Source organism: Neomonachus schauinslandi, chromosome 5 (assembly GCF_002201575.2).
Source record: "Neomonachus schauinslandi chromosome 5, ASM220157v2, whole genome shotgun sequence".
NCBI lineage: Eukaryota > Metazoa > Chordata > Mammalia > Carnivora > Phocidae > Neomonachus > Neomonachus schauinslandi.
Genome location: NC_058407.1, coordinates 89,106,438 through 89,131,148, shown reverse-complemented (window position 1 = coordinate 89,131,148; position 24,711 = coordinate 89,106,438). Strand labels below are relative to the sequence as shown.

The window sequence follows — 24,711 nt, the reverse complement described above, 5'->3', positions numbered from 1 at the left end:
CCCGATGCGGGACTCGATCCCAGGACCCTGGGATCATGACCTGAGCCGGAGGCAGATGCTTAACCGTCTGAGCCACCCAGGCGCCCCCAATAAAGATTTTTCTGGTTTCTCAGCCACAGTGAGCCTCTCCCTTTGTCTATGTGATGAAATATAAATATAATTTTTGTTCATTTAACCTACCCTCAACAACTGTGTCAAATAGGTACTATTATCGTTTCTACTTCCTAGCTAAGAAAACTAAGGCAGGTAAAGACTTTCTGATTTCAAAGTCTATTGCTTGCTTGCTTGTTTATTTAATATATACTCTCATTAGTTCTGTTATCTACTAAAATGGGTTGCCCCATTCTCTGGGTTCCCTGAAGACAGAAGGCAGAGATCCTGTCTCATTCATCTTTGTATTCCCAGTGTCTGGCACAGAACAGATATTCCACAAATGCTCAATGAATGATGAATGAATGAATAAATGAAATGTAACGATGTTCAACTTACTCTGGGAAGAAAATTCCTCTTCTAAACATTCTTCTGTAACGAATATGTTAGTAAGCACTTATTTCATTCAGCAAATATTTTGTGAGTGTGTATCATATACTGTGCGTAAAGATAATTGAGTTTGGTTCCCTGCCCTCAAGAAACTTACAATTCAGTGGGAGAAAGGTATAAACAATTAGCTACTTCTACTATTATGTATTTTATTTTTCCTAAACCCCACAAGTTCCTCTCTTTAAAGGAACTTCATTCTTTATAATCATTTTCTAATAATTCACACCTCTGGGCCAATAAGCTGCAGATCAGTCAACAGGAAAAAAAGAAAAAGGTTAAAATCATCTCCATGTATCTCAAAAACACAATTTTTGAGCCATTCTCATTTAACTCAGTAGTAATTTAAGTAATGCACAATTTTAAAGAAAATAATAAAATCAAGGACACCTGATACTAACTATCCTTGCACTTTCTCTTTTATGAGAGACCTCACAGCCAACTGGAAAGTTTTGGAGTCAAAAAGATCAAAGTTCCCATCCAAACTCTGTCCCTTCCTTTCCATATGGATCACAGATAAGTCACTTTATCTTTCTGAACACATTTCTTACCTGTAATATGGAAATAAGGAGAACTGCCTTAAAGAGCTCTTGTAAGAGTTTAAAAAGATAATGTATATAACACCTGCCACACCAAAGCTGCTACTTTCACTATGTCAGACCTCACTAGATGCTTTTTGGAAGCTAATGATTCTATCCGTAGCATAACAATATAAAAATTCTGGTCCCAATGTCAGTAACAGTGTTACTGACATATCAAAAGAAAGGTACTTAAAAAAAAACCACTTCTTTCTGGCAAGAAGAATGGCATGGGATACGATTCAAGACCATACAGTTAAGTCTCAAGTTTCTAGATGGTACATACATCATCCGCCTCTTCTCAGCATACACCTTGCAAATCCCTTATTTCAGATCCTCTTTGCAAAAAAGAAAACCTTATTATTTCTTATGGTTAGATCTGAAAGAACTGATAGATATCACTCTGTATTAATAATTCCACCTTCCAGGTGCCTGGGTGGCTCAGTCAGTTAAGTGTCTGCCTTTGGCTCAGGTCATGATCCAAGGGTCCTGGGATAGAGTCATACATCAGGCTCCCTGCTAAGTGGGGAGACTGCTTCTCCCTCTCCCTCCTGCTTGTGCTCTCTTTCTGGCAAATAAATAAATAAAATCTTTTTTTAAATAAAAAATAAGTAAAATCTTTTATTAAAAAAAAAACAAACACAATTCCATCTTCCACAAATGTCCAGAAACCAATCTCAACACACAGTCTATATGTATTACTACATTTTAGTTTCCAAGTCATTTCTCAACTGTTTCCTTTAAGCAATTCTGCAGAAGGTTTTTAAAAATCAAATAAAAACACTTTCTTTTCAATCCTAAGCCCAATTTATAATCTACTTGACTGAAAAATCTCATTTACTTGGTCTTGGTACAAATGAATAAAGTGAATCTAGACACAGACTTTACACCTTTCATAAAAATGAACTCAAAATGGATCCAAGACCTAAAAGTAAAATTATAAAACTCCTAAAAAAAAAAAAAAGGGTAAAATCTAGATGGCCTTGAGTTTGGCAATGAATTTTTAAAATACAACACCAAAAGTCTATCCATGAAATTGACAAATTGAGATTTATTAAAATTAAAAACATCTGCTCTGAAAAGACACTGTTAAGAGAATAAAAAGAAAAGCCAGATTAGAAGAAAATATCTGCAAAATACATATCTGATAAAGTGACTGTGTGAAAAAGATATAAAGAATTCTTAAAACAATAAGAAAACTGACAACCCTATTAAAAAAAGGGCAAAAGTTCAGAACAGATATCTCCCCAAGGAAAATATACAAAAGACAACAGCATACGAAAAGATGTTTAACATTAAATGTCATTAGGGAATGGCAAATTAAAGCAACAATGAGATATTACTATACCTATTAGAATGCATAAAATCCAAAAAACTGACAATATCAAAAATTGACAAGGATGAGAAGCAACAGAAGCTTGCATTAATTGCTGATGGGAATGCAAAATGGCACAGCCACTCTGGAGAACAGTTTGGCAACATCTTATAAAGCTAACAATAATCTTATATTATCCAGCAATCATGTTCCTAGGTATTTACCCAAATGATGTGAAATCTTGTGTCTACACAAGAACTTGTCCATGAATATTTGTAGCAGCTTTGTTCATAGTTTCCAAAAACTGGAAGCAACAAAGATGTCCATCGATAAATGAATAGATACACAAACTCTGATACACCCACACAATGCAATTTATCAAGTGATAAAAAGAAATGAGCTATCAAATCACAAGACATGAACGAACCTTAAATGCATATTCATAAGTGAAAGAAGCCAGTCTGAAAAGGCTGTATGATTCCGATTATACAAGGCAAAACTATAGGGACAATTAAAAAAAAAAAAAAAATCAGTTGTTGTGGGGGAGGGGGAGAAGAGGGGAGGGTGGATTAAGGGAGTGATAAATGAAGAACGGGTTTTTTTAATGTATGATGCTTTGATACTATACTAATGGATACATGAAATGATGCATTTGTCAAAACCCAGAGAACTTTACAGGACAAAGAGAGAACTTTAATGTATGCAAACTTAAAAAAAAAATCATTTAGAAGGTCAGAAGGATCCCAGGATGGAATAAAAATTGTAACAAAAGGATCTGACACTATTTTTTTTTGAAGATTTATTTATTTGACAGAGAGAGACACAGCGAGAGAGGGAACACAAGCAGGGGGAGTGGGAGAGGGAGAAGCAGGCTTCCCGCCGAACAGGGAACAGGGAGCCCGATGTGTGGGGCTCAATCCCAGGACCCTGGGACCATGACCTGAGCCAAAGGTAGACGCTTAAAGACAGAGCCACCCAGGCGTCCCTGACACTATTATTCCTGTGTGCAACTACTTCACTAAGTGGGATAGGAGAAAAAGGAATGGAATCTAAACTAAAAGCAAAAGGAACGGACATAAGAACTGTACTCTAGTTGATAAAGTTGTTTCCCACTCTCTGTAAAGAGAATATAAGTTAACAATTTCAATACTGCTGTAAGTATATAAAAGGACTGACAATTAAGTAAATGTATGACAGATGGTGGGAGCCAGATTTCTTTTCATGGTTGGAATGAGTTTACAGATAAGCAAGAAGAAAAGGCCATAACAATATAAATGGTAATGGGGTAGGCAGAGTTGTAGACTCATATTATGTTATAGACTCAAAATATGAACTCATATTTTGCTTAACATGAATACATATGATTACATAGAGAAATATGTATAGATAGGCATATATACAGGGTTTGTACACATACATACGTTTCCTGCTCTGTAAATAAGAGGGTCTAGAGGCATTGACACCCCAGTAGCAACAAGAACCCAGCACCCAAATCTTGGCTTCTAATACTATTTCCCAAGAAGATGAAACAGATTCTTTCCAGCTGATTCTAGGACTGGGACAGGAAATGGAAATATAAAAGATGACCCTGGAGCACCTTTTAATGCCAGAAAGTAAAGAAATGATTAAAAAAAAAAACCTCACATTGACGGAGACATGTCAAAGGGACACAAGAGCCAACTGAAAGAGCTCCCAATGGCCAAAGCTGAAACAACTTGAGCAACAAAATAAAGTAGTACTGGATTATAACCCAAAGTATATAATGTATATCCATGAGTACGGACCAATATAAGTAAATGACTGAGTAAATACATAAATGGGGAGAAAAGAAAAATCTGACACGCAGAAGAATTCTAAATAATCTGTATAGATACCCCACCCTCAGGGAGGAGAAGTAAAACTATCCACTCCTTAAATGTGTGCTGTGCACAGTGACTTCCTTCTAAAAGTACAGCATGGAAAGAAGAAGAGTAACTTTTCAGGGCAGAAACCTACCAAACACTAACTCGGACAGGTGCAAGATCATTATCAACAGTGATAAGTCATGTTCATAGAACGTACCTTTTATATGATGTAATAAAAACAGCATTTTACTTCTGTGACCTTCCTTTCAAAAGACTAAAAGCCATGTCTGACCATGAGAACAAAGTCACACTAACTCCAACTGAAGAGCATTCTACACAATACCTGACCAATACTCCTCACAACTGTGAAGGTCATCAAAAACAACGTCTAACAAGCTGTCACAGCCAAAAGGACCGTAAGGAGACATGACAACTAAGTGTAATGTGGTATCTAAGATGGTAGGGCCCTGAAACAGGAAAAAGGACATCAGGTAAAAACTGAGGAAAGCTAAATAAAGCGTGAATTTCAGTTAGTAATGATGTACCAACACTGCTTCATTAATCATCACAAATACTAATATAAGATGTAATAAGAGAGGAAGTTGCGTAACAGTGTATATAAGTCACTGCACTATCTTTACACTTTTTCTGTAAATCTGAAACTGATCTAAAAAATAATATATATTTTTAAATACCGCCTAAGAATGTATCTAGAAATCACTGAAGAGGCTGTAGTGAAGCACTGAACACCTTCCCTGCATACATTAAAGTTAAAATGTTGACAACTATTGTGTTACAGAATTTTCCTTAAGAAAATATTTTCAATCACTAACAGCTGCAAACAATTTCATGCAGTAATTCCCAGCAGGGATATACTATAGCTAAAGTACTTTAACTAAAATTCCACTTTTCCCCTTACATACCATTGCAGATGTCTGAAAGTTTGTAACCTGTCATTAACTTAGGTTGTTCTGTGATGATCCAAATCTATTTAATACAACCCACCAAAGCTAACTTAAATTTTATATAAATGAAATCAGTGCTAAAATACTCACCCAGCAAAACTTCAAGCATCTAAAGAGAGACCTTGAGGAAAACCATCATCTCTTATTGTGGATACTATATTCTCTTATACAAACCATGGTTTAAGTGAGCTCTTGCAAAATTAAAATAGGTAAATGAAGAAAACAGGAGAGTCAGCAGGAAAAAAAAAGGCAGTGAGTGAACATGTATGTAGCATAACACAAGAAAAGGAAGGGTCTAGGATTTGGGGTCAAATAAAAACTGAAAGCAAAGAGTACGAAGCCTAAAGGACTGATAACTGAAAAGTATCAGCATAGGTAAAAAATTGAAAAGAGAAAAAATTAGAAATGAAAACAAAATGAAATATTTTTATTTGATCGGAAACAAGCAAAGTGTTCAAAATTAGACATTAGACTCCCAAGAATAAACCAGAATAAACCATGCTGAAAAATCACCCCAAATACAACTTCAAGTATTCTCCCATCATCAATAAAAGGGTGAAAATTACTATTTATTGATATTCAATGACACTGGAAAGTGGGAAGAAAAAATATTTCAAAGAGAATGTACCAAATATTGTGAACAGTGGTTATTTCAGAATAGTGGAATTAAAAGTTTTCTTGCTGGGGAGCCTGGGTGGCTCAGTCATTAAACTTCTGCCTTCGGGCAGGTCATGATCCCGGGGTCCTGGGATGGAGCCGCGCATCAGGCACCCTGCTCAGCGGGAAGCCTGCTTCTCCCTCTCCCACTCCCCCTGCTTGTGTTCCCTCTCTCGCTGTGTCTCTCTCTGTCAAATAAACAAATAAAATCTTAAAAAAAAAAAAAGTTTTCTTCATTTTTTTTTCTGCCGTGGAGTGAATGACTTGTGGAATTTTAAAAAGTCTTAATCTATGAATTCTGCACTAAAGGATTTCTATAAAATGTTATTATATTTGTGATACCCTTTAGTGGCAATTCTATAAAGTGTATTATTTTTCTAATTGTAAGTCAAAGTGTGAACTCATGACCAAAATTTTTTCACACTAGCAACTTAAGAACTATAAGAACCTGTCCAAAAAACTCCAATTCCAAACTGAAAATCTATACTAGGTGAGAGAGGATAACATTGACTTTAATTTCAATGACCACAGGATCTACATTTACTGCACATTTGCAAAACCCAAGTCTCTTTAGAATGGTATCCTCTCAGTAGAAATAAATTAGAAGCAAAACACAACACAGCTACTTTGCTGTTTCTGTATATATCCGTGTGTGTATGGATACATGTATACACACATATATATCTATATGTATATGAATATAACTATATATATACATATACATACACATATATAAAGTCATCTGGGAATCCTAATTCTCCTATCTCCCAAAAGAATAACAAAGCCAGGGACGCCTGGGTGGCTCAGTAGGTTGGGCGTCTGCCTTCGGCTCAGGTCATGATCCCAGGATCCTAGGATCGAGTCCCGCATCGGGCTCCTTGCTCGACGGGGAGCGTGCTTCTCCCTCTGCCTGCCACTCCCTCGCTTGTACTCTCCCCCGCTCTCTCTCCAGCAAACAAATAAAAAAAATCTTAAAAAAAAAAAAAAAGAATAACAAAGCCAAAATCAAGCTGTTCATATGCATCTGAAACCAAGTTTTATCTGAACTCTTAAGATATTACCTATTCCTCTTATGAGACAAAAACTGAAACCTTCAAAAGCAGTAATAATTTCATTAAAATGTATTTTGTAAAGGAGAACTCCAATTCTTAATGCTCTACCGCCCTAGACGTCTCTGGTTTTCAAATCCTAATACTACAGGCGTCTTACCCCCAAAGAGATTCCAGCAGTACGATGGGTCTACGGGAAAATAAGGATTTGAGAAACAATGCAAAGGAAGAGAACAATCCGTGCAAAGATTTTTGCATACAGATAGTCCTTGAAAGGAAAGAAGAGTGACCCCAGGAGAAGCGAGCCGGGTCTTCGTACGTGGGGAAATCTACTCCAAAGGCATTAATTGACAAAGACACCAGAAAGGCCATCTTCCAAAAGTAAAATGGTGAGTAAAGTGGAACAAACTAAGAATGGAAAGTCAACAGGAATCAGGAGTGACAACTATTCAAAAACAATGAGCTATCTTAATTGGAGAGGGTATGCGATGGTGGGACCTTGCCCCAAACTACCAATCTGAAAAGACCCCCCTCCATTTGAGGGTGGGGAGGGTAGCTCTCGAAACCCCAAGCCTAAAATAAGCTGTGAGAACACCGGCTCCGTAGTCGCCCCACCGACCAGATAAGCGCAGGTGTGTGTGCGGAAGCTCAGGTTACCAGGAAATATCACAAGGACACGGAGAATCTTCTCTGCCCACCCTCCCGGAGCCCCGGGTTCGGCGGGCGGCTGGGCGGCCGAAGGTCGGCACCCGCTCCGTGGCGCCCCACGACCCGGCGCACGGACGCGCTCCGGTAGCAGCGCCCCGGCACACCTGGCCCCCAACACCAGTTGAAAGCAGTCAAAGTGAATGAAAGCGGACGCGGCGCCTGGCACCGCTCCATCCAAGCACACAAAAGCGGATTTTTAAAAATCGAGGCTGAGTTCAAACAGCTGGACCCCCGGCCGGCGCCTTTCGCCTGAGGGGCTCTTACCTCGGATCCGCCCTCGGGGCCGTGGCTTTCCCCGGAGGCGCCTCGAGACGGGACGAGGCAGGAGGCGGCCAGGAGAAAGCCCCCGACCTGGACCACGCCCTTCCAATCCTCCGCGAGCCGCAAAGCCGCCGTCTGCGCCCGACTGGAGAGCAGCGATCTCCGGGGTGAGCACAGCGCCGGCCTCGCGCTGGGCAAGACCGCCGCGCCCGCCGCCGCCTGTGAAGTCTGGAGCTGCCCGCCCGCTCACCCGCTCGCCGCCAAAGGCAGCCGCGCGCCGCGCATGCCCACTAGCCCTGCTAGGAGCGAGCGAGAAGGCGCGGGCGCGCGCGCCCGGCGCGGTCCGAGCTGGCTCCACTCTCCGGGTCTTGCCGGCAGCCGAGCCGCAGAGTATCTGGTCGACCCCAGCGCGGGAGGTGTACTGGGCGGTGGGGCCGGGTGGGCGGGAGAGGGGCGGGAGAAAAGAGGTCAGGGTGCCGCGCTAAGTTATCGAGGCCATCAAAGTCGGGCCAAGGTTCCTAGCTGCGGACAGGTTTCGAGAAGTGCCCTAGCAGGACCGACTAGCAGCTGGGAGACGCGGGAGGGAGAACAGAGCGTGTGGGGAGATTCGCCCCCGGGCAAGGGTTGATGCCCCTGGCCATGGGAGCGCCCAGTTACAGCGCCCCGGGTCCTGGCGCACAACTCGTGGGCAGAAAGCTCGCCGCGCCCAACCACCCGCCAACCTTCGTCTTCCTTCTCGCGGCCCTGCCACCTATTTTCCCCATTTTGTCGCTCTCCTCTTTTTTGTTTCTATTCATGCCATCAACTCGTGGCACCCAAGGGCCTCCGTGCGGTCCTTAGCTCCAGCCAGCAAGCCCAGACCCGCTTCGCAAGCCTGCCTGAGATCCCGTTCTTCACGCAGTTCTTGCCAAGAGCCTGATGTGGTTTGAAGTAGTGGAGATTCTTTCACTTAATCCCTCTCGTAACTTAACCGACCCTCGTAATGAGTAGCTCCATGAGTAGCTAGCTCACTGAGCCACTAAATGAGAAGCCCTGTAGTCTTCGAGCGTTATATTTTCTTACTCTTAAAACACTCATTTGTCATAGCTACGCCCTCTCCCTGTTCTAACTTCTTTAAAGGCAATTGACTCTCAGAAATCAACGAAGATAAACTTGGTTAAAACAGAGTGGACCTGCTTGCTTTGTGAGACAAGGAAAAGCACAACGGAGTCAGGGGAAACCATTATGCTAAAAGTTCAAATAGACCTTAAGTCCAGTCCCCTATCTTAAGTAGAAATCCTCTCTGCAATATTTCCATCATACCATCATCCACTTAAACTTTTACAATGTTGGAAATCTTTATATTTATTGGTATTATGTCTAATAATGATTATTCAATTTTTACCTATGTCAGGAACTAAGCAATTTTTATGTATTATTTCTAATCCTTAAAATGAGATAGGCCTTATTATCCCTATTCAACAGGGAAGTAAAGCTCAGAAATATCATCTCTTTTGCCACAGCCAATACTGATGCCAGAATTAAAACCCAGGTCTGCTTAAAATGTCTATAATCATTTGCTTTGTGAACATCAGTTCAACTTCCCTTAACACCACTGGTGCTGATTCTGACCCCAAGGAATTAATCTCACTCTTTACAGACATTGCAGGCCTTGAAATATTTGAACCAAACTACTATCAGAATATCTAATATTTTTCTATTTTTCAAAATTTTTAGATCCTTTTATTTGTCAAATGGAATGGTGAGCCGTCATAACCACACTCTTTACCCTGCTTTGCATGTCCTTCAACTTTTCCTTTTCCTTCTTAAATTGTGCACTCAAAAGAGAACACAACACTCAAATACAGTGGGCTAAGAACTTTGTTAAAAAATGATCAGTAGCCCCTTGATCCAAGCATACCCTGTCAGTAAGGTATCCCAAACTTGTGTTAGGTTTTTCTTTTAGCAAATGTATTACTTAGAGTTGAATAAAACATCCAAGTCTATTTTACATGGACTGTAATTAAACCATAGCTTCCACCTTACATAGTCTATGTTTCTATAATTCTACATGTTTAAACCCAATTTTTGCCTTTGATCCATATTAAATTTCATCTTGTTTTAAGACATAATTTGAGATTTTGAAATCTTATTAGTGATCACTTTTAACTTATAGTATCTGTGAAGTTAATGAACATGGCTTCTTTGTTTCCACCTAAGTCTAATAAAATTATATAAAACAGGCTTAGAAAAGAATCTTGTAAGGGCGCCTGGGTGGCTCAGTCGGTTAAGCCTCTGCCTTCGGCTCAAGTCATGATCCCAGAATCCAGGATCCAGCCCCACATCCGGCTCCCTGCTCGGCAGGGAGCCTGCTTCTCCCTCAGCCTGCTTCTCCCTCTCCCTCTGCCTGCCGCTCTGCCTGCTTGTACTCTCTCTCTCTGTCAAATAAATAAATAAATAAATAAAATATTTTGAAAAAAATAAAAGAATCTTGTAGCCCACCACCAAAAATAGTCTCCAAGATAATAATTTATGAACCAACACTTCGAGATCAAGCACTTTAGTTCAGGCAATCATACTATAACCAACAAAGATTTCATGAATGGTTTTCTAAATGTTTTACTGAAATGAAAATTCACTGCCTCTAGCAAGCCTAAATACACCAGTCCAAGTACCTATTAAAGAAAGGGGTGGGGGGCGCCTGGGCGGCTCAGTCGTTAAGCGTCTGCCTTCGACTCGGGTCGTGATCCCAGAGTCCTGGAATCCAGCCCCGCGTCGGGCTTCCTGCTCCGCGGGAAGCCTGCTTCTCCCTCTCCCTCTCCCCCTGCTTGTGTTCCCTCTCTCACTGTCTCTCTCCCTGTCAAATAAATAAAATCTAAAAAAAAAAAAAAGGGGGGGGGAACAAAACAAAGCAAAGCTAGTTAAACAGGATCCATTTTCAAATTAACCCATTCTGGCATCAATGATCCCCATTACCTTTTCTAAGTGCTTAGAACCAATGTTAATCTCTTTTATACTTTTGCTGAGAATTGGTCAAACTTGCCTGTTTATAGTGACACCATATACAAGTGTCCCCTTTCTAAAAATCTCATTTGTTTATGTTGGTATAGGGGATGAAAATAATGCAGGACAGAACAAAGAAAGACATACGAAATGAATAGGGTCTTTGAGATGTGGAGTGAGGTTGCAAAACTTGAGGGATGGAGTAAGTCTACAGCTGTGTGTAAGGCTATATATAGAAAATGTGAAGAAATTTTAGTGGCTGAATGTATGTAATCTGAAGACTACGAGCTATACCTAAACTGCTGAGGAGTCAAATATAATCTTCAAATACCCATCCCCATTCCAATCTCCCAATCTAATGCCTGAATATCATTTAGAGACTACTATGTGTAGCTTTATAGGCAGTCTTAAAAGCAACTAATGCAAAACATATCTGTAGATAAATTTGAAAAAGGTATACAGGCATCCCTTGTTTTATTGCACTTCGCTTTATTGCACTTCAAAGGTACTGGGTGGGGGTTTGTTTGTTTGTTTGTTTTACAAATTGAAGGTTTGTGGCAACCTCGCATCCAGCACCTTTTTTTCAATAGCATTTGCTCATTTCATATCTCTGTGTGTCGTTTTGGTAATCCTTGCAATATTTAAAACTCTTTCATTATTATATTTGGCATGGTGATCTGTACTCAGTGATCTTTGATGTTCCTATTGTTATTGTTTTGAGGCTCCAGGAACTAAAAACATACACTATATCAGGTATAAAACAATGAAAAGGAGATTGGTGTAGCTATATTGATACCACACACAGGGGACTTAAGATACAAAAATATTATTGGAGATGGACAAAGTTACAACTTAATGATAAATCAATAAGGAGAAATTGATAAATCCACCATTACGGGGAGATATTTCAACACCCTCTCACCTATCGATAAATTATTCATAATTCCATGTATATAGATAGATATGGATATATAGATGTAGATCTATAGATATACAACATTTAGAGAATGGACATTCTCAACAAACCCATAAGAAATATTTCCAAAAATTGGGGCACCTGAGCGGCTCAGTTGGTCAAGCTTCCAAATCTTGGTTTCTGCTGGGGTGGTCTCAGGGTTGTGATATCCAGCCCCTTGTCGGGCTCTGTGCTCAACAGGGAGTCTGCTTGGGATTCTCTTCCTCTCCTTCTCCCTCTGCCCCTCCCCCACTCACCCACATGCAGGCACATACTCTCTCAAATAAATAAATCTAAAAAATATATATATATTTACATAAATTAACCAACATACTTAATACATTTCAAAGAATTTGTATTATCTAGACCAAGGGTTGAAAAACTTTTCCTGTAAAGGGTCAGATAGTAAGTACATTGGCTTTGCGGGTCTCTGTTGCAACTACTCAACTCTGCTACCATAGCATGAAAGCTGCCATAGAAAATATGTTTTTGCAATTCAGCTATCTTTTCCTGCAGGAGCGAAGATAGTAATTAAATTAATGGCCATGACTGTTTTTCCAATAAAACTTTATCTAGGAGCACTAAATTTGAATTTTTTAAAAGATTTTTATGTATTTATTTGGAGTGAGAGAGCGTGTGCAAGAGCGGGCAGGGGGGAGGGGTGGGGGGACAGAGGGATAGGGACAGACTGTGCTGAGCATTGAGCCAGACTCGGGGCTCAATCCCACCACCCCCAGATCATGACCTGAGCCGAAATCAAATCAGCAGCTTAACCAATTGAGCCACCCAGGTGCCCCAGATTTTGAATTGTCTGTAATTTTCACCCACCTCAAAGTATTATCCTTCTTTCATGTTTTTTAACCAGTTAAAATGAGTCAACCATTCTTAGTTCACTAGTGTAGAAAAACAGGTGGCAGGCTGGGTTTGTTGATCACTGATTTAGACCCTGTAATCTCTACTAAATTCTCCCAATAGATTTAGAAATTAATAGACTAATTTTTTGAAGATTTAAGTTTAACTTAAAATCTATATAACAGCACGCTTTAATTTCTAAAGGTAAACTTAAATAAACGGGATTTTAAAATAGACTTCTAAATAACTCATGGATCCAAGAAGAAATCAAGAATGAAAATTTAAAAGTACTCACAATTGAATGAAAGAGAAATAAATTTTGATATATCCAGATCATGAAATATTCTGTAGTGGGGAACATGAGGAAACAGCAGGTATGTTCAGCAGCATAGATAACTCTTAGAAACGTAACACTGGAGTTCACAGATTTTGTTCAAGTTGTCCTTTGACAAAGCTTACAACCAAACAAAACTAAATGATATGTTATCTAGGAACACATATACATTTGTTTAAAACTAGCGTGTAAACAAGGGAATGTTAATTATAAAATTTAGACAGTGGTTACCTCTGAGGGACAAGAAGGGAGATAGACCAGCAAGGCTAGCATAGATAAATTGCAATAGTGAGTCATAGGCCTTCACCTTACTCAATGTCCTTGCTCTTTCAAGAGGGAAAGATTGTTGAATTGCACAGAGAAGGGAGGACATTAATGCAGGAAGACAGCTATAGCTGTGGAGAGTTTGAAAGAGATGAGGCAGAATGACAGCAGAAGGACAAGGCAATTGTCGATGCAAGTGATCCAGTTACTATTCTTTTATTTACCTGTACACAGGTCATCGGAATGGCTCATTCCTTATCCCTGACCTTTCAATGACTTATGAGCTCTGTAGATACAACACTGCTTTCTGAGCAGGACCACAGATATTCTGTCCCTAATTTTAAATGTGAATGTTTATTTTTACAGTACAATATATTTCTCCCAGAAATTCTTCTGCTTCTACAATTGAGGGAAATTTAATTTTTGAATCTGAGAGATATTGATCCATTTATTACTAACACCTGAATATTTTTTATTTTTATTTATTTTTTATTTTTTCTGAATTTTCTTTCAAATTCAAAACAGACATATCATTTGTTTTATCTTTTTGAGATCATTGTATGCTTATTCCACAGAACTGGAAATTTGCCATTCAAAAGTAGTACTTGTTTCACTATTTGCCACTTTTTCTAGTCAAACTAGGCTTTTTATTTTTCTACATGTGTCTAAGTAGAAGAGATTCAAAAACGAAAAGTAAAATAACCATGGGAAAAAGAAAAATATATAGAAAAGTAAATAATAATCATCAATTTTAAGTTACAGTATAATCATTAAATGGAATTCTATCTTATGATTGAAAAGAATGAGATGGTAATTAACTACTAACTTGGGTGGACATCAAGATGTATGGTTGTTGGGGTGCCTAGGTGGCTCAGTCTACGGTTTCAGCTCCGGTCATGATCTCAGGATCCTGGGATCAAGCCCCTCGTAGGGCTCTGTGCTCAGCACAGAGTCTGCTTAAGATTCTGTCTCCCTCTCCTTTTGCCCCTCCCTCTGTTTGTGTGCGCGCTCTCTCTCTCTCAAATAAATAATTTTTTTAAAAAAGATATATAATTGTGAAGTGGGGGGGAGGCAAGCTGCAATGCCCTATACAGTATGAATTAATTCATATAAAAAAGAATGTAAGAGAAATACAAGCCAACATTTTAATAACATTTTTATGGGGAGACAGGTGACAGTGTAGCTGGGAGTTACTTCTAGTCTTTCAGTTAACATATTTCTATAATATTCGAATTTTTAACTATGGACCTATATTATTTGGGGGCAGAGAAAATAACATAGTAATACTTTATTATCTATTGTGAATTTTGGGTGTTTCTGAATTCTTTACTTCTTCTATAACTAAGCTAGATTGAGCCCTAACATATAAAATTGTGTTTTTATGTCTTTAGGTTACTGAGCTATAATAACCCTCAAGCTATTTAACAATTCCCTTTCCGTATGCTCATTGGCATTGCAAACACAGACTCTGTCTCCTTAAGTTGGCACCCAAAATTTGTTCTTTGGAAGAAGAATCCTGGGGGATGGAGGGGATAAAACAAAAGAAAACTCCTATTACAAATTTAGAAGGTTTTAAAAAGCAAATTCAGATCTCTGAATAACTTTCTCACTCAGATAGCCCTGGTGCTTGAGAGAACCCAAACAACCTTAAAGATAATTTCTCTGATAAGTGTGTAAATCCAAGTCTCAGCAGGGTAAGAGCAAATATATCCCCCAGATTCCATGTCTAATTTCATCTTAAAAGACTTGGAAACACACACGCATACACACACAGAGGAAAACCTCTAAAATATACTATAAAGGCTTGTTGACTTTCCAAATGCACTGCAACTTTCCTTTCCTCTAATGAACACTTGCAAATACTAAGCTTTCAAAGCATTTCCCACGCTTTCTTACCACGTTAAGCAGAACATTTCTGATCTTATTAACCATAGGTATCATTGTGTGCATTCATGACTTTACAATCCCCCTTATGCAAAGTTCTTGTAACTAAGACTTTTAAATCCTATGAAGGCACTCTGAAGATACAGGTAACATTTACAGGATCTTGCATGGGGCTTATTCCATATATTTCTAACACCCCCAGCACGGTCTGTAATTAACACATTGTTTCTGCAGAAAAGATACACAAATTAGAATAAAGTTTGTAAGTAACCTTCTATCAGTTCAGGTCAGATTTGGGGCCAAACAAGTGCAATGCAAGTAAGGCTCTGTCAGCAGATGAGATTTGAAAAACAAATAAACAAATACTTATTTTTAAAAATTGGACTCTTTCAACTCAACATTGCAGATTAAGTCTTACGGACCTGTATGGGGGTGCCACAAAGGGTAACTGCATTATCTCCCTCAATAGCTATCATTTTGAGCCCTTGATGTCTGCTTCTTTAAGTCTTTCTGCCTTTTCTGGGCAGCTGGGCATCCCTCCATCCACTTAATGGCTGTGACTTCCTCTACCATCTTCTGCCCTGGTAATTTATTACTTTTAGTCTGCTGTGACTTAAAACAATGGGCAACCAAATTATTATAATTACGTATGAAATTCGACTAAGTAGGTTTTACATAGGGAACTCAAAAATTACTTTATGATAAGATATATAAATTTTGCTCACATTCTTGATGACACCTTTTCGACAATTACGAGGCTTTTTTGTTTGCTAATGATTATTGCTTGTATTCACAGTCTTTGAGATTGTTATCCTTTAAAAACGAACTCCAACTTCTTGCTCTAAAAAAAAAAGGAAAGAGTTTCATTTTATAGAGGTCACCTATTTACAGGGACTGATATCTTATGAAACCATGTTATTCTTTTTTTTTTTTAAGATTTTTATTTATTTATTTATTTGAGAGAGGGAGAGAGAGTGAGAGAGAGAGAGCGCAAGAGGGGGTAGGGTCAGAGGGAGAAGCAGACTCCCCGCCAAGCAGGGAGCCCGACGCGGGAGTCGATCCCGGGACTCCAGGACCATGACCTGAGCCGAAGGCAGTCGCTTAACCAACTGAGCCACCCAGGCGCCCGAAACCACGTTATTCTAATATATGCAAACATGTCCTTTTGGTCATCTCAAAGTAAGCTAAGGTCTAGAGCTTATTCATTCTTGCACAAAAAATATCGAAGTATTTATAAAAACTTAAAAGTACGATTGCAGGATGGTATTTCTAAGTAATCATAGTCAGTTTCCTGTATTTGCTCAACTTGCAAATTCTTCCATTTTCTGACCCCACCCTATACTTTTATTCTCGCATATCAGTGCCCTGGTGAGCCTTCCCACAGCTCCAAAATTCAGAGCTCTTTGGCCACACAGGCCACACTTATCACTGCAATACATTGGAAACCTGGGGAGGAGTAGAGGGTCGTGACTAGAAATCAATACAGGAATGTCCATGATGCAAGGTGCCAGTAGGGAAGTAGCCAAAGCCAGCAGAAGATTACTAACAGATGCTAAGAGAATGAGGTGAGGAAAAGAAGAGTGTCGAGAACAATGGGAACCCAGAAACCCAGTCACGTGACTCAAACATGAGAAAGCATCCTTAGGGCCTCTGATTCATCTTTTCAGCAAAGGTTCAAACACCTACCAAGCACAGCGATAGGCCCTGGGGATACGACAAGGAGTACAAAATGGTCCCCACCCTTGAGAGCTTGCAGTATTAGCAATTAAACAGACATAAACAATGACCACCATATGCCATGTCATAACAGCACAATGTAATACCAAGCACTGCCTGAGCACAGAGAAATGGATGCCCAACAAAAATTGCAAAATCAGGCTGGCATCATAGAGACTTGCTCTATCGCCTTTCACTGACCACCTTCAACTTCTTTGCTCTAGCACCCTGGCACACTTCCACCACAGTGCCTTAGCACTTGCTGTTCGCAAGCCCTGGAATGCTCTCCTTCCAGATATCTACGTGGCTCACTCTTTCACCTCATTCAGGGCTCAGCTCAAATGCTACCTCATCAGAAAAGATTTCTCTGACCAATTACCCTATTTAAAACCTTCTAACTTGGGGCGCCTGGGTGGCTCAGTTGGTTAGGCGACTGCCTTCGGCTCAGGTCATGATCCTGGAGTCCCGGGATCGAGTCCCACATCGGGCTCCCTGCTCAGCGGGGGGGTCTGCTTCTCCCTCTGACCCTCCTCCCTCTCATGCTCTCTGTCTCTCATTCTCTCTCTCTCAAATAAATAAATAAAATCTTAAAAATAAATAAATAAATAAATAAATAAAACCTTCTAACTTGTCTCCACTTTCTAACTTGTCTCCACTTTCTATCTTCTATTCCACCAATCAGTGCTCACACATTCTCTAAGACTAAAACCTATCGTTGATTCAATCGTGCATTCACTCACTCATTTACTCGCTTGCTCACTTGCTTTTACTTAATAACATATAATGAAAACCCACTGTGTGCCAAGTACAGCTCATTTTATTTCCCTCTAAATTCCTCAAAGTGCCTTGACTCCTTTCTATTATCCCTGTGCCTATGTACATTCTGTGTCCACTCCCCCAGCCCCCCCCACTCCAAGTTCCCTTGACAAACTGCTGCATGTTCTTCATAATTCAGATCAGATTTTCCTCATTAATTCATTCAATTCTGCTCAGGCACTGGGGATGCAGTAATAAATACAACTTACAAATCTCTGCTCTACAGAATTTACATAAGGGAAACAGACAATAACGAATTGAACGAGATGATTTCAGACTGTGTTAAGTGCTATGAAAAAAAGGCAATGCAAGGCAATTGTGGGGGGGATGAAGAGAGAAACAGTGTGCATGTGTGTATGTGTGTGTTCACACTCATGCACAAGCATGCATGTGTTGTGGGGTACGATGATCTGTACTTGGCGCACGCGGGTTTTCATTAAATGCTATTAAGTAAATAAGTAAGTGAGTAATGAAAGAGTGAGTGAATACATGATTGAATTAATGATCTGGTTTTTAATCTTAGAAAATATGGGAGCAGTAGTTGGTGGAATAGAAGGTAGGAAGTGGAGACAAGTTAGAAGGCTGGTCTTCTATAGAGAGAAAAGTAATGAAGGCCTGAACTAAGAAAGTGGCAATAGAGAAGAAAGACCACACTTGGGACACAAGTAGATTGTCATATGATTGAATGTGGAAGAAGCCAAGGAAGGAAGAGAATTCTGATGTGAGTGTCCAGACAGGTGGTGGTGCCTTTGACTACAAGGTAAAACCGGGTCAGGTGAAAGGAGCTGCCCTAGGGAGATAATCCATTCTGTGTTGGACATCTTGGGATTGAAGTAACTTTGTAATAGGTGGAGACAACTAATATTTAGTTACAAGTGTAGAACTATGAGTGAAGTCAAGGCAGAGGGCCGGTTTGGAATAGCATGGATGCCTTCATCTTTAGGAAAATGTATGAGAGTAAGAAGGCAAATTTTAAGGATAATTTAAGAGGTCAAGAGGCAGAGAGAGGCAAAGGAGTTTCCACTGAAAACAGAGAAGCAGGTAATAGAGTGAAAGAGGACAATTAGGAGATGAGCCCATGGGAAGTAAGGAAAGAGGGAGGGATGGAAGGAAGCTTGGAAAGAGAGACTTGGTTAACAATAATACTCCAAAAGTATCAAGAAAGATAATGATACCTAAGACCTCAGATTTATTTTATTAAGGAATTATAACATGGTAAGGACCATTTTTAGCAGCTTGCATACCTTCAATTCTCACAACACCCTTGTGCAGTAGAGATTATGATCATTATTCCCGCTTTCTAGATGAGAAAATGAAGCAGAGAGAAGTGAACTTGCTGCCCAGGCTTACCCAGGAAGCAAGTGACAAAAGCAAGATTTCAAGTTCAGCCATCCTGCTCCAAAGCCCACGTTCGCACAGATGGAGGAGCGGGGGTTAATAAGCGCACTCTGTGAGGCCAGTTTCCAAACAGTGGCAGCTCTAGGTCCTGGGGAGGTAAAAGGAAGGTGAGGAAGTGGAGAGAACAAATGCAGACAGACTGCAGTCTGCAAGACGCTTAGCTGGGAAGCGGGATGGAGTAAGAGCTAGAAGGGAACACAGGAGTGGCAGAAGCTGTTTGTGCTTAATGAGCAAGTCTGGAGCCTGTGGACTTGATAGATTCTGTTTCCATCACACTCCAGAATTGCTAGAAGAAAAATGAGGGGGTTGGAAGGAAAGACATGCCGGTTACTTCCAGCCCTGATTCTACCCCTCCACAACTCGGAGAGTCTCCCTCAGTGCAGCCAGATGGAAGCTTTCACTCAATAAAATCAGTTGGAAAAATAATCTCATACACTTAGGAAGACGGATTTAAATAGAAACCTAAGTGCCTATTTATTCTAGTTTCCTTATAAGTCACGAGCTTTTCATTTTTTCCCACCCTGGTCTGTGACACAGCTGGTCCTGATGCGAGAGACCTGAAGTTTTTGCTGTCTTTGGATTTGGCCTGATGACATATTTTTTGCTTTCTTTTCTAAGCTCAGGGAAAAGGGAGTTGAGGCCATCTGGGTTCATATTCTTTTCCTCCATTGCCTTTCATTTTTGTGATCTACACTTCCTTCCACAGGAAAAACTCAAGTGCAGGAAGTTATAGAAAAGCCATATTGTTTCTTTCACAATATGTCCTAATGTCATCATGAAGTGTGGTTTGCTGTCATTCCCTCTCTACTATATCCCCTGAAACACCTCAGCTCTTCTCCTAACTTCCCCTTTCCTTCTCCTCCCGTACCTGACTGCAGTGGACATATGCCGATTCCAGAAATTATACTAGCGCTTCATTTTGTCTCTACGCTCATCTGCACAAAGCCCTTTCTCGGCACACATCCTTCAATTGCGCATATTCCTATCTGTTTCATATCTCTGTACAACCTTTCTATCTCTAGTTGCTCCTGGCCCTATCCACACAATGTCCGTTTTCCATTATCCACCAGTAGGGCTGTAAGATGGGGGAGAGATTGGCTGTAAAAAAATAGAGAACTCATTTCTTTTTTTTGGCTCTCCGATGTGTTTTCACACTTACCAAAATTGGTATATACCCCACTTTTGGAAAAATCACAACACTTCAAACAAAGTAAAGCTATCCTTGGAAGACATGTCTCAAAAGGAATTAGAAAGCTGTCCACTTAGCAAATCTTTGCTCCTTCCTCATTTCTATTCTGGGCACCCCTCCATACAATGGATGAATAGCGTTATCTCCTAAACAAATGCAAATCATCTTCCTAGAGAGGTCTTTATTTTCTCCTCTAAAATATGGTAGCTTTCTAGCTCACAATTCCCTGAGCAAGGTGATAATTAAAGTGTTTCAGGTTCAAAGGCGTTCTCTCTAAAATTCCTGATAAGCTAGCTTCAGATGGGACTGAGGGTAAACAGAAATGGCAATGATATCATAAGTGAATCAGGTTATAATGTTAATAGGAAGTCGAAAATAGGAAGTGTCTGTCTAGTATCGGTGATCGACTCTATTCGCATTTTCCCTGACACATGTGAATCTAAATCCCATCATCTGCGATAGTATTTTGGCAGGCTTATGCACCTAGCAAACAGATAAAGAATCTGTCAGTACCGTAGGCTGTCCCATGATAACACCTCATTATAAAGAGACCTACAACATTTTGTGACAAGCAGGCAATACTTTTCTAGATATCGCAGAATTCTTCATAGCTCTGAAGCCAAATAATGATTTGCACTCTTTTTTTTTAAATTTTTTTTTGAAGATTTTATTTATTTATTTGACAGAGAGAGACACAGCAGAGAGGGAACACAAGCAGGGGGAGTGGGAGGGGGAGAAGCATGCTTCCCGCAGAGCAGGGAACCCGATGCGGGGCTCGATCCCAGGATGCTGGGATCACGACCTGAGCCAAAGGCAGACGCTTAACGACCGAGCCACCCAGGCGCCCCTGATTTGCACTCTTTATCTTTACAGGCTATGTTTTGTTAACTGTGAAATATTTTAGAGTAGTCGGCAATAATCTGGGGCAACCCAAGTACTTTTTTATACAGTAAGCAACATTTTCAAATATTGACAACTCTGATGATTCTAAACCGATTTAATCAGCTTGATCAGGCAAGTGTTCCTTCATTTTACTCTTGGTAAAAAAAAATTTTTTACATTATTTGATACAATAAAAAATAATTCCTTTATTCTATTTTTCCTTATTTCTGATTTTTCTTGATTAAAAGAAAAAAAAAAGCACAAACCGAGTGTTAAACCAGGAAAATGTTATGTTGGCTGGGAATATGGAACTTTTTAGGTTAAAACAATTAAGTGGTAAATAACCAATGCAGATGCTTTCTGTCTATTAAAATGTTATGTCTATTTTTAAAAGGCTAAAAAGGAAACCTAGAATATGTGCTTTATGCCCACCAATATTGAGGATTCATCCGTATGTGAGATTCATCTGTGAAAGGAACAATTTCCCCTAAATGTGTTTCTGCATGGATCCATTTCCTATATTCCTGGGACACAACAATTTCTGACAAGACCCATCTCCTAGAGCTTCTGATACTCTGTCATACTGGGCAGTGGGAAGAAGCTTCTCTTTGCTTTCTCTAGGGGAAAAGGCAAGCACAGCTCCCCTCTGTTCTCTAGTGACCTGCTGTCCTTCCCCATTCTTAGCTCCCCGGGGTCCTGCCAATTGGTTTTAATCCAATTTCAACTTTTTCACTGCGTTCTTGAAAAGGCAACCTACATTTTTATAACTTGTTTCTCTTGTTTTACGAAACATGAGATAAAAGATCATCATAAAATACTGACTTTCAAACACCTAAATGGCCTTGGCCATGCTTTTATCCGCAGAGTCTAGGAGAGTCCTGTGGTACCAAGACCGTTTAGAAGATAGAATCTTATTTCTGAAATGGATTTGGACCATGTGCAGTACATATAAGAAAGTTGTGTTTTCCCGCTGCAGTGGAAAACATCTGTTTTGCTCATGGATTTGACTCTACTTGCCAGAATAACTTTCCAGATGTTTTAAAACTCTAAACAACTGCAGACTTTCTGATCAGCACTGGTCCAAAAATTGATCTACTAAGAAAACTTGTGGGTCTGTGACATAAATGAAAACAAAAATATTTCTCTTAACCGCTCCATAAAACCCAAATATTTTGGATATGGCCTCAGATTAATGACATTCTATAGATTTTTTTCCTAAGACATGTACACAGGCATTTATCCACATAATCTCTTTGAAGGGATTATAGTGTGAATAGAAAATTATTTCCATTTTTCTCAATGCAACTAATTGTTACTGCTAGACTATGCGCCTTTGTCATTTCCCCAGCTTTTCTGTTGACTTTGCATAAATGATATCCTGGTAAGATATGAATATGTCCAGCATATATTTGATGTTCATTTCCTTAAGGGCTCCTAATGCATGAAAAGTATTTTATATACTATTCAGACTTCTTCAGCTTCTACCCTGGCCATTTCTTTCTAGTTAGCCTCCAGGTATGTTTTGTTAGTGTGATTTGTTTGTTTAATATTTGCATAATTTAAATAGACTATTTTTATCCTATTCTTCTATGATCAACTGTCTAACAATACTCCTTTTTTCTGCCTCATTATACCTACTGACTTCACTCTGGGCTGTTTTTCCTAACCATGTTTCAATCTAAATCCTCTATGTTTTAGTTTCATTTATGAGTTCTACTCAACTTTTCCCCTTCCTTCTTTACAAAATTCTCCAGGAGGTGATACTCTCATGTCCACTACAATCCAGAAATGCAAATGTTTTAAAAGGAAATTCCAAATAAAACAGAACAAATCTATTGTGTATTAAAATTCAGTATGCGTTTCCCTTTATAAAGATTTGCTAACCTTTTATATGTTTCTTTATTTCATGTTATACATAAGTTTCCAAACATCAAGAATCTGTTTTGGGTATCTTTTACTTTTTTAAAGATTTCATTTATTTTTGAGGGGAGGGAGAAAGGGAGAAAGAGAGAATGAGCATGAGCGGGGGAGGGCGGCAGAGGGAGAAGCAGGCTCCCCACTGAGCAGGAAGCCCAACACAGGCTCCATCCCAGGACCCTGAGACCATGAGCCGAAGGCTCAGTATCTTTTAAACACTAAAGTTAGTCAGTCATTTCTAATTAACACTTTTTTTTAAAGATTTTATTTATTTATTTGACAGAGAGAGACACAGCAAGAGAGGAAACACAAGCAGGAGGAGTGCGAGAGGGAGAAGCAGGCTTCCTGCTGAGAGGGGACCCTGATGCGGGGCTCAAATCCCAGGACCCTGGGACCATGACCTGAGCCGAAGGCAGACGCTTAACGACTGAGCCACCCAGGCACCCCCTAATTAACACTTTTAAAATTCATCCCCTAGATGTAGGCTTCATCTTGTTCACCTTTGTATGACCAGTGCCTAAAGAAGAACAGCTGGTAGGCATGAAATTACCATTGGTCAAATAAGCCTAACATTTCTGGAGGGGAGATGGGGGCGGTATTATGTCCAGAGCACTATGATAAGTAATTTTACATATATATATATATATATATATGTATATATATACATATATATATATATATATATATATATATATAAAATACACACACGCACCCCGTATATATTTCATGTAATCTTCTCAAAATTCTGTGAAGGAGGTATTATTATCCCCATTTTACAATCAAGGAAACAGAAACTCAGAAAGGGAGGAAGTAATTTCTCCACATTCACACAGGTAGAAAGTTGAAAATTATTAAACTCCAAAGATAGTCTCTTTGGATAACATAAAAGATAAACATGACCTAGACAAACTCCTTTCTTTCCCATTTCTCTCTATCGTGGCTGATCCTAAGGAAAACTTTAATAATAGAGTCAATCTTCAATTCTTTTCTTTCCCCTCAAGACCTAAGTTTTGGTGCCCAAAGCTTTTGATTTATCCATCCCAACCAACTCCGAAAAGCTTCTGCTGTGGACACTCCCTCCCTCACTGTGAGCCTATGTGCCTTGATCTGTTTCCCCAGCTATCTTCAGCCATACTAACATCCAATTACCCTTCATCAAATGTGATATCTCATTGCTTCATAATACTTGCAATTTTGAGATTGAAAACTTGCTTATTAGGTAACTATTCCTCCCTAACATTGAAAGCAAGAAGTGTCTAGAATTATCTGGTCATAATTTTATGGCCAAAATGTCACTGCAGTCGTTGTAATCAAAAGAAATGAACTTGGTGGTTGGGGCGGGGGGGGGGGGGGGTGGCACCTGGGTGGCTCAATGGATTAAGCATCTGCTTTTGGCTCAGGTCATGATCCCAGGGTCCTGGGATGGAGCCCTTCGTTGGGCTCCCTGCTCAGCAGGGAGCCTGACTTTTCCTCTCTCTCTCCCCTTGCTCTCTCTCTCTCTCTCACTCTCAAATAAATAAAATCTTTAAAAAAGAAAAAGAAAGAAGAAAGAAAGAAAGAAAAAGAAAGAAAGAAAGAAAGAAAGAAAGAAAGAAAGAAAGAAAGAAA

At 39.7% G+C, this 24,711-nt stretch overlaps 1 protein-coding gene across 1 annotated transcript in view; it reads right to left on the bottom strand.

The window, feature by feature from the left end:
- Positions 1 to 8,139, bottom strand: part of EPS8 (epidermal growth factor receptor pathway substrate 8) — a 179,222-nt gene extending 171,083 nt beyond the window's left edge. Inside the window, exon 1 of the mRNA XM_021690557.2 lies at positions 7,918 to 8,139. The gene's annotated coding sequence lies outside the window, so the exon portion shown is untranslated. The remainder of the gene's footprint in view (positions 1 to 7,917) is intronic.
- Between the last annotated feature and the right edge of the window lie 16,572 nt (positions 8,140 to 24,711).